Below are 10,391 nucleotides of genomic sequence, written 5' to 3'. Positions count from 1 at the left end.
AATCCAATAGGCAACCACCACGTTCTTTTTACATAAATTAACCCACAACACAAACACTACACACAACACAACCATCTGAATGACTCCTCCAAAAAGAGATGTTCATTAAAAATCATCCACCATACATTGGAAAAGGTATCAATGAAGATGATCTCTCTTGAAAGATTGATGATTTCGGAAACGATCCATAGACAAGGATTCATCTACAAATGTTTTGGGAGGATTTTGAAAAAAATGAAGACAGCACATCCTTTCCAACAGGACAAGGTATTTGCTAGGCAAACAAAGGGCATGAAAATACAATATATCCAGCTGCTGGGAATCAATGCTCACATTGACATTCATGCACAACTTTGGAATAGGCTTGGAATCATTATGAGAGTGCCTATGCATATACGCCAAGTACCAAGCAAAGTGAGCAGTTAATCTCACTGAAGGATCTGCAGACTGTGAATACTGCTGAGCAAAATGAATATAGTTCTGATAAGCTTGACTGGCAACTGTCCATTCTCCTGGAATTACTGGCCAATTTATCTGAGGTCTTGTAAGGGAATCATTTGAGCTCCATCCCCTTCTTCTAGAAATCTGATAATCAAACCCGTCATAGTCACTAAAAAAACCAACTGAGGTGGTTGAGATATAGAAGTGTTAGGAGAGGGAAGTGGAATAAGGAAAAGTGGATGAAGTGAGGGATAGGAAAAATCATAAAAGGAAGAATGATTTAAAGAAGGAGTAGCTGAAATTTGTAGGGAATCAGTAAGGAAGGGTGTTAACTAATAAATAGGAAATGTGGAAGGTACATGAATGGATGGAGAAGGACATAATGGAGAAGGGGAAAATACTCTATCATCAATAAAGGAGCAGTATGTAAAGATGGGAATTTGAGGGAAAGATGAAGGTTGGAAAAGAAGGGGTAAAATAGTTGTGGAATTAGATTGACAAAGGGAAAGATATAGATCATATCGATGAGCCATTTGTTGGTAATACAAGAGGGTAGGAACAGAATGTCCTAAGAGAGATCTTCTATGATAGGCATCAAAGAAGGTATAATCAAACGGATTATGTTTTGAAAGATAAGCTAAGAGATCCACCCTTAGTTGATTAGTACTCTAGGCATAGGTAGGGGCTGTGTTTTGTCTTTGATTCAGGACCACAGAATCAATCATGGTATGCCAGGAATTATCATGACAATTAACCACTTTGGAGGAGTAACTCTGAAACATGTCATCTATGCGCAACTCCAAATGGTTGACATACAAAACAGCTTGTAGAACCACGTCTCCCACATACCATGCCATATCCACCTCATCTAGAATCAACAAGTCTCCTCGTAGATACATGTAGGACATCAACATGGTATCTGTCATGATAGAATCTTCAAACACCATCCTGACCACCCCTGTTAGCAACTCAGCAGACCAAGCCCCACTCCATCCATCCTCTGGAAGAGATAAATCCATCATGGAAAGCTTCATGTAGAAGGCCAACTTCTGTGTAGTGGGCAAAGAAAGAATGGTCTGGAGGAACATATTCCTGAAACTGCTCAAATGTAGACCATAGCAAATCCATTCTGGATTGCAATCTTTCCACTTTATCTTGGAAGAGAGGATACAAGGTAGCCTGTCTCTGAAGAGCAGCCAAGTCCTGCTGTGAGAGAGAAGGGATCAAGGGAACATTAGGGCTTGGAGGAACAGACCGTGACTTTGCCAGTTGATCTTGCAACTGCTTGATTTGGGAAGCTTGGGATTCCACTGTGTCATTAGCAGTCTGTAAGACTGAAAGTTTGGCATCTAAAAGAGTTTGGAACTCCTGCACTTCTCTAAACATCCTCTCCTTCTCCTCTGAAAGGCTAGTAACCTCTGATTGAGCCTCTGTTAATTGAATCTTCAAAGAAGATATCTCATCTCGTTGGGTTGCAACCAGTTGGGTTTGTTGCTCCATCTGCTTAAACAAATCTGCTAGGGTATCCTTAGCAGAGGCTAACTCGGAGGTTGCCTTATGCAACTAGTCCTTAGACTGCATCGGCTCTTCATAAAAGGAAGCATACAGCTGTTAAACACAGGCTGTCACTGACAATTTAGAGGAACTCTGAATGTCTTTACAGAGGAAAGGAATTGCATCTCCCAAGACTAGACTGTTCAGTGAGGGAACTGATATATCCAATGATCCTTCTCGATGTGCTCTGAACATGTTATTACAAGTGAGATACCCAGGGAGATCACTGCCAGAGGTAGCAGGAATGGGCACTGAAGAAAGAACTGAAGGAGCTTTATCCGCTACCCTCTTCAAGCATTTGCGTTGTATGACCAGTGGAGGCGGAGAATCATCATCCTCTATATCAATGGGTTCTGACTCATCTAAAGGTGGAGGAGGAGGTACTGGATCTGATGGAGGAGGTGGAGGCACACTCTTCTGTAAACCTGAGTAGGTCAAGAAGGCAGACAAGTATGATCCATAGGTGACATTGGTAACATTACCCCTGGTGACTTTGACGAAATGTTGATCAATTTTAGTGAGGAGATAAGTGCTTCAATCAATAGCGACTCCTTTCAACACCATCCTTGAAGCTGTGAAAAGCTCTTTGGACAAGTACTGGGATGGCGTTTTGGCAGGCATAAACCTATCCTGGAGAAACTGACAGACCATCTTCCACACAGGATCACTGATCATGGAAAAGGAAACTCCTGAAGAGTTGATCATCTTCTTAACATCCAGCAATTCCCTTGCCTGCTTTTGTAACAGCTTCAAAATCTCTTCATTAGAGAAAAGCTGACGAGTGGTAACAAAAGGTTCACCTTTGAAGGGAAGAGAAAGAGCCTTTCCTAGGCCTCGAGGTGTCAAAGTCATAGAAATTCCCTGGACCAGTCCCGACTTCTTGCTGTAGGAGGCCAGAAACTCGTCACACAACGATGGATCCTCGGGAAGCAATGGAAAGGAAGTAGCCACAAAAGCAGCAAGTCCCGCCTTCTTGAGAGGCTCAAAAGTGAGTAGGGAAGAGTAATCCCTACTGACTAGTGGGACATACTGGATAGGGGGAGGAGCGTGAGAAGGCGCCATTCAGATGGTTACACACACACCACAAACACAGACAAACAAGGAGAATGCCTGCAAAGCAACAAACAAAAAACCAAGGATAAGATAGCAACCAAAATGATAAAACGTGACTCGACCAACTAACCCCAAGCAAACCACAGCCTAGAAAAAAATCGACATGACCTTGAGACATATGCGACCGAAAGCTTCATGGTATGCATCATACAAACAACCAAACCCCCGTATCAGGCAATAAAAGAAAAAAAACTACACACTAAACCCTTAACCGTAACAAAGACACTAAACCAAAACATCACCACAACCTACACACATCAAGACCACAACTTTGATAAACCGGTGTTTGACCATGGAAATAACTCCAAAGATTGCGCATACCCATCCCACGAAACGGGTTCGTTAAAAAAGGGAATTAAGTGCAGTGAGGGGGAATTAATTTAATGAAAGGTTTATTTTAATAAATTATTAAGAATGGGTGAAGTTTTATTAAGTGATAAACCTTAGCAAGAAAACGGCGGTTCCTTCTTAAAAATTTAATTACCAATTATTAGGTGAAAGCGGTGCTTTAATTCGAATCCCGGACTTCGATACCTAGACTGGGTCTCTAAATGCAAGTTTATTGATTACAAATGAAGGTGATGTGGAGCGCTTTTTTGCCAGCGCGTGCTCTTGTGATGGCTGGTTCATTTTAATTAAAAAATAAAGTGCCTCTGTAGCGCACTTAGCGCGTGTGAAGTGAGCAGCGTATTTATTTTTATTTAAAAAAAATGGTATGTTTAGCACGAATGCGCGTGCCATGGTGGTGTTAAGGGTTCTTTTTTTAAAATTATTTGTTTGTTTGTTTGGTTTTTTTTCCTTGTTTGTTTTTTATTTTTATATTAACCGTGGGTTTTAGGGTAACTGAAAAAATAACAAATAAAAGAAAAAATACCTGGTAATGGGTGTATGGAAATGCAAAGAATGTGCTCTCTTCAATCCAAAAATATCAGGATTTTTTTTCTAGATATTTAGTTCGTGTTTGGATGAAAAATGGGTTTTGATTATTATTTTTGGTATGTTTAAGGAATTTAGGTGTGAAATAAAATATTGTGACAGCTTAGAAAAATATGCCAAAAATAAATAAAAATATTAATGGAAGTGTTATGAATTTTTTTGAAATTAATTTGGAATTTTTTAGCATTTTTAATGAATTTTTTTCATTTGTTTGGGTATTTGTAAAAGATTGGGGAATTTTAAAATGGTCGAAAATGTTTTTTCTGAAATTTACAGGTTTAGAAAAATATGGCCATGGGTTGCAAAAATAATAGGAATTTTTCTAGATTTTTCTGAAATTTTTTCAGAATTTTAAAGGTTGGTTTTTGTTTAATTTTTATTTTTTATTGTTTTTTTAATTTTATTTTTTAGTGTTTTGAAGGTTTCGAGTGTTTGAATTAAAAATCTAGGAAAATACCCAGAAATAAGCTGCGTGGCAGCTGCCGATGAACAAAGTCCCACACCCATGCATGACCAATCACGAACAATCACACTCGCACGAACAGCCACGTGCGTACACACCTATGCGCATGTCGATGCCACGAGGGTGTCGACAGGTGGGACGGGGGTTTATGGAGTGGATGTGGGGAGCTGCGGTTCAGCCATGCAGCGGGGCTGCAGCGTGGGACAGGGGGCTTGTGTACGGGAGTGTGTGTTAGGGGGGGACACGTGGGTAATGGGGGGAATGAGGGTTTAGAAGGGGGGTAAGTGAGTGGGTGGTGGGAATGGGGGGTTAGATAGGGGTGTGTGTTAGTGAGGGTGGGAAGGTAGGTGATGGGGGGGTTAGTGGGGGGAATGGGGGTTTAGGTGGGGGGGTGTGGGGGGGAGTGTGTTTGCTGGGGGAAGGTGGTGGGAATGGGGTTTTAGGGGGGGGGGGGGGGGGGGGGGGGGGGGGGGGGGGGGGGGGGGTGTTTGCTGGGGGGGAATGGGGGTTTGGTTGGGGGTAGGGGGGTGTACTGTGCAAGTGGGCACGTGTCGAAGACGGCGCGGACGTGGCAGCTACGAGGACGAGGGCACGGGTGGACGGGAGGGACGTGGCGGGCGACGAGGGCACATAGAGGCGGGGCGGCGCGGGGCACTGTAGAGGAGGACGAGGGGCGTCGGGCGAAAGGGCGAGCTGGAGGCACTAGAGGGTGGCGTCGTCGGACGAAGGGGCGGGCTGGAGGGCGCGGACGGCCAGTGGGAGGCAGGAGAGGAGAGGGCGAGGGGCGTTGCAGACGCGGGCGGCAACGGTACGGGCGACGGCAGGAGACCTGGCAGGCTGACCACGTAGCAGAGGCGGGGCTCCTCGTCTGTAGTTTGTGGGATACGCGACAGATGATCAGCCAGAACATGGGAACGACCAGGCTTGGTAATTACCTCAAAGTCGAACTCCTGGAATAGAAGGAGCCATCTCATCATTCGTCCTTTCACATCTGCTTTGTTCATCAGGAAGGACAGGGCCTCATGATCCACATAAAATTTAAAGTGGGTAGACAGAAGGTAGTGGCGGAACTTTTCTAATGCAAGCACCATTGCCAGGCACTCCAGCTCTCTCACTGTATAGTTCCGTTCCCTATCAGTGACTTTTTGGCTTGCATAGTAGATCGGTTGATCCAGCTTAGAGGAGCCCTTCTGGCATAGGACAGCACCTAAGCCTTCAATAGATGCATCAGTATGTACATGGAACTCCTTCGTCCAATCAGGAGGCTGCAGAATGGGTGCCTCGATCAGACACTGCTTCAGAGTGTTGAAAGCTTTGTCACATTCTTCCATCCAAGTAAACTCTGCATCTTTCCTCAGAAGCTTGTGCAAGGAGGTTGCCTTTGTTGCGAAATGGGCTATGAACCTTCTGTAGTAACCCACATGGCCTAGGAATCCCCTCAACTGTTTGAGGTTGGTGGGTGCGGTCAGGGCTGCAATCTTTTCGATCTTTGCAGGGTCTGTTGATATCCCTTGTGCAGAGACAATGTGGCCCAACAGAACTCCAGAAGAGACCCCAAATATGCATTTGTCGAGGTTAAGGGAAATCCCATATTCCCGGCATCGGTCAAAGCATTGTTCCAGGTGTCCCCAGTGTTCACGGATCAAACTATAGACACAGAAGTCATCCAAATATACCTCAATAAAGTCGTGCAGATGATTTTGGAATGCGGCCATCATGACTCGCTGGAAAGTAGCAGGGGCATTGCAGAGCCCAAATGGCATCACTCGATAAGCGTAGGTCCCCCATTCTGTGGTGAAGGTTGTTTTGGATTGGTCTTCTTCTGTTATCTGCACTTGGTTATATCCGCTGAATCCATCCAGAAGGGAATAAAGCTCATGTCCTGCCACTGTGTCCAACAGTTGGTCTGCGAAAGGAATTGGGAAGTGATCCTTCTTTGTCTTGGAATTCAGCTTTCGGAAGTCCACACATATTCGCAATTTGCCATTCTTCTTGGGTACAACCACGATGGGTGAAACCCATTCACTATTTGCCACTGGATAGATGAACTCGGCTTCCAGAAGCTTCAGCAGCTCTGCTTTTACCAATGTGGAATAATTCGGGTTCATTCGCCTATGTCGTTGCTGTACTGGCTTGGCATCAGGCTCCAAGTCAATATGATGCTGACATATTGTGGGATCAATCCCCTTTAGGTCTTTATAGGACCACACAAACACGTCCAATTTTTCTTTCAACAAGTTGTACAAGGTTGACAACTCCTCTTCTGGGAGGCTGCTACCCACCTTAAAGTGGCGTTCAGTGCCATCTGCATCCACAAAGTTTAACTGCCTTTCACCTTCTACTTCACGGATGAAGGTCCCGCGGACTGCTTTTGGATACAGATCCGACTCCTTCAAGGAAGTGATGTCCTCTTCTGATGTCCCACTAGAACCAACTTCTTCTTTTGGTGGAGACTTAGGTTGCTCCTTGAGATGTTGAAATCGGATTAGAGCCATTTTGGGTTTGGTTTCAAAATTAATTACCTCTGAATTGAAGACTCATCTTCTGATGACACGTCCAGGAACGTCACATAACACAGACCCTCTGATTTTTGTTGGGTTTGTGGGACTGGTGCTTGTTAGCACGATGTATCATCATCATCTTTTCTTGGCAAAGGTGGGTGAGGACAGCAAGAGCCACTGTTGAAAGATGGCTTATTCTTCTTAATCCATTTCTTATAAAGATTTTACCTATGAGAAGAACCATTTACCAGACCAAATGGTACCATCGCCATTCTGTCCCATAGCATGAGCTCGTCTGCTTCCGATGCTTCTGGAACTTCTTCTTCATATACATCCTCTGCAGGTGGGATAGATTCTTGTGGCTCACTTTCATAACCTTCTTCGTCCATATCATATTCATCCTCTTCTACCTCTGTCTCTGGCTCTGCTTCTATCTCTGTCTCTGTCTCTGCTTCTGTCTCTGTAGGAGCTCTGTAAGAGAAGAACAGGTTCTCTACTTCATCTTCTGCCTCTGTGTCTGGCTCTGCTATGGCCATGTAACAGGGAGAGCAGTACATCCATGCTTCTATCTCACTGTCAAAAGTGATTTCGGAAATCATTCCTGGTTCAGGCAGGAAGTATTCACCCATTGATAATGGCTTTGCATCTTTTGGGAGTCGGCTTACAGTATCCACTGTTAAGGAACATGCCACTATTTTCTTGGGAAGGATTTGTTTGACAGCATCTTCGTCTGTTGATGTTCCATCGGTAGCCTCATTAGGCGAGTCAGAAGATAATTCCAAGGAGGTGGATCCATGTCCTTTTTGAGAACCATATAGCTTCAGCACCACTTTGTTGGATCCTCGTCCCAAGGTCAAGGTTCCTTTGAACCAATCCGTCCTTGCTCGGGCTTCAAAAAGCCATGGTCTGCCCAATAACAGGGGGTAGGATGTACCATAAGAGTTTGGCTTCACCACCAGATAGGTTAGCCAATAATCTTTTCCAGCCATTGTAGTCTTCACATATGGGAGAATGCCCAAAGGCTTGATTCTGCTCTGATCCGCCAGTCTGATGAGCCATTGGGTGGGTTGCACACCTTGCAGGCCTATATCCTTCATTGTTACATCCGTCATAATGTTCACTGATGAACCTCCATCAATCAGTGCAGCAGACTTCTATCCACACGCCAGTCTCTGGGGTACCCGGATCTAGGAAGGCGTTAGCCACGTCCACTTCCTTGGCAGGCTCTGGAGCTTTATTGGACTTTGCTGCTGTTGAGGGAGCAATCCTTAAGCCACATCTTCTTGTCAGTATACTTTTGAACCTTTTGCGGCAACTGGGAGACAACATCAATAATTGTCGGAATGTGAGGTTTTGTTTAAAGGTATCTAGATATCTGACCAGATCGTATTCCTTAATAGGATCCACTGGCTTCTCTAACCGGTTAGGGAATGGGGCAACACCCATTTTCATTTTCCCACTTTCTTCCAACAGAGGCATCATGGGAACTTCTTCTGCCACTTGTGGCACTTCCTCCTTTCTATCTCCTGGACCTCTGGTCCTATCTCTGGAATTGTCCATGTAACTCTCCGTGGCACTGTAGTGCTCTGTACGGCACTGTCAAGATCTGTTCTGTTCTGTTCTTCTAGTGGAAGATCGAATGTCACTATTCTGGCAGGAGGATTGTTTTCTTTCTAGATAGGTGGTTCCTTCTTCTTTGCACGCGTGATGGCAGCAACTTCCAATTCCACTAAATTGGAGGTAGGCTCTTGGGCCTTGGCCGGACTATCAGTAGCACTGTTTTTCACTGGGACTGGGCTTGGACAGTCTTTTGCAGTGTGGCCTTCTCCTTTGCATCGACTACATAAGGGCTTATAATCCACTGACCTTCTGGGATTTGGACAATTTGGTGAGATGTGTCCCTTTTCTCCACATCTGTAACACTCCACTTCTGATCTCTGACCACCGCCAGACTGTCTTCCTCTGTAACTTTGAGAAGGAAATCTTCTGGGTCCGAAATTAGGACCAAACTCCCTAGGCTTGGGTCAAATATCCTGTGTTGTCATTTTGGATTCCAACAAGTTGAATCTTGTATCTTCTTCCTTCCTTCTCCTATCATGCATCTCCTTCAGAGAGCAAATGTCCTCTGTATGGTTCTTTCGCAAACAGTAGGAACAGAAGGCTCCAGGAATGGTTGGTTTTCGTGTACATTCAGTGGCTAAATGGCCTGCTTGATGACACTTACCACACCAAGTATTTGACCGCATCACATCTCTTCCTGCTCCTGCAACGTTGGATATGCTGGCGGTATTCACTTTCAGCGTCTGTAGCTGCTCTGTAATCACATCCATCAACTCCTTTTTTATATTTACAACTGAGTTGGATAAGTAATCCTTCAAGCTTTCTCCTCTAGAGGTACTGGCAGTAGGGTTTTGAGGAGTCTCTGTAATCTCTGCATAAACAGGTTGGGCTGGTGTAGAAAGGTCTCTATTCTGATTCTGATTCAGAGCTCCTGTTTGAACTATTGGCTGTTGGCTCCAGTTGGTAGGGTTCCACTGTTGCTACTAATCTGGCATTGAGGAAATTGGTTGCGACCATTGTTATTGTGGTTGAACCATCATTTGAGGCATTGATTGTGGCCACTGTGGATTTGGTGCACTGTACTGTGATACCGGGGGCATCTGTTGGTAGGGATAGGGTACTGTCCCTGGGACTGCATTTGTTGGGTACATCATTCCTGGAATCAGAGGAGGTAGGACTCCTCTTCCGGGATTCATCACCAATCTAGCTTCCACTTCATCGTACAGACTTGCACCTTCTATTGCAGCTTGCAGTGTGGCTGGTCTTTGCAGCTCCACAAACTTACGGACTTCTGGTTGTAATCCTCTGAGAAACACCCCTTCCTGAATACCATCATCTAGATTATGGTTAGTCCATCTCTTCAGGATGGACTCCATTCGTGAGACATAAGCTTCCACTCTTTCTCCAGAGGACTGACTTAGGTTCATAAATTCCTCTCGCATCCGCTCTTCAAAACCTTCACGCCTGAATTTAGTGAGGAAGGCCAACTTCAGGTCGTCCCATGTGCCAAAAGTTCCTGTTGCTTGTCTCTCATACCATTGAAACGCCGCGCCCTTGAAAGTGGCGGGGAATATTGCTAACCAATGCTCAGGGGTTCTGGCATTGTTAGCCACACATGCTACCATAAACTCTGCTACATGAAGATTGGGGTCTTCATTGTACTCTCCCTTAAAAACTGGCAATGGAACTACATTCGCTGGCCTGTCATCAATATTTCCAAGACAGATCTGGCTTGGAAGTGGACCTCCAGCAGGAGGAGGAAGGGCTTGATGTGCCATTGGGACTTCTGTAAAGAGTTCCGCAAGGGCGTCAAAGGCGGCTTC

Source organism: Lygodium microphyllum, chromosome 20 (genome assembly GCF_053477565.2).
Source record: "Lygodium microphyllum isolate KBCC chromosome 20, Lygodium_microphyllum_v1.1.10, whole genome shotgun sequence".
NCBI classification, from domain to species: Eukaryota; Viridiplantae; Streptophyta; class Polypodiopsida; order Schizaeales; family Lygodiaceae; genus Lygodium; species Lygodium microphyllum.
The sequence above is the reverse complement of the archived record's forward strand: the minus strand, read 5'-3'. Positions refer to the sequence as shown.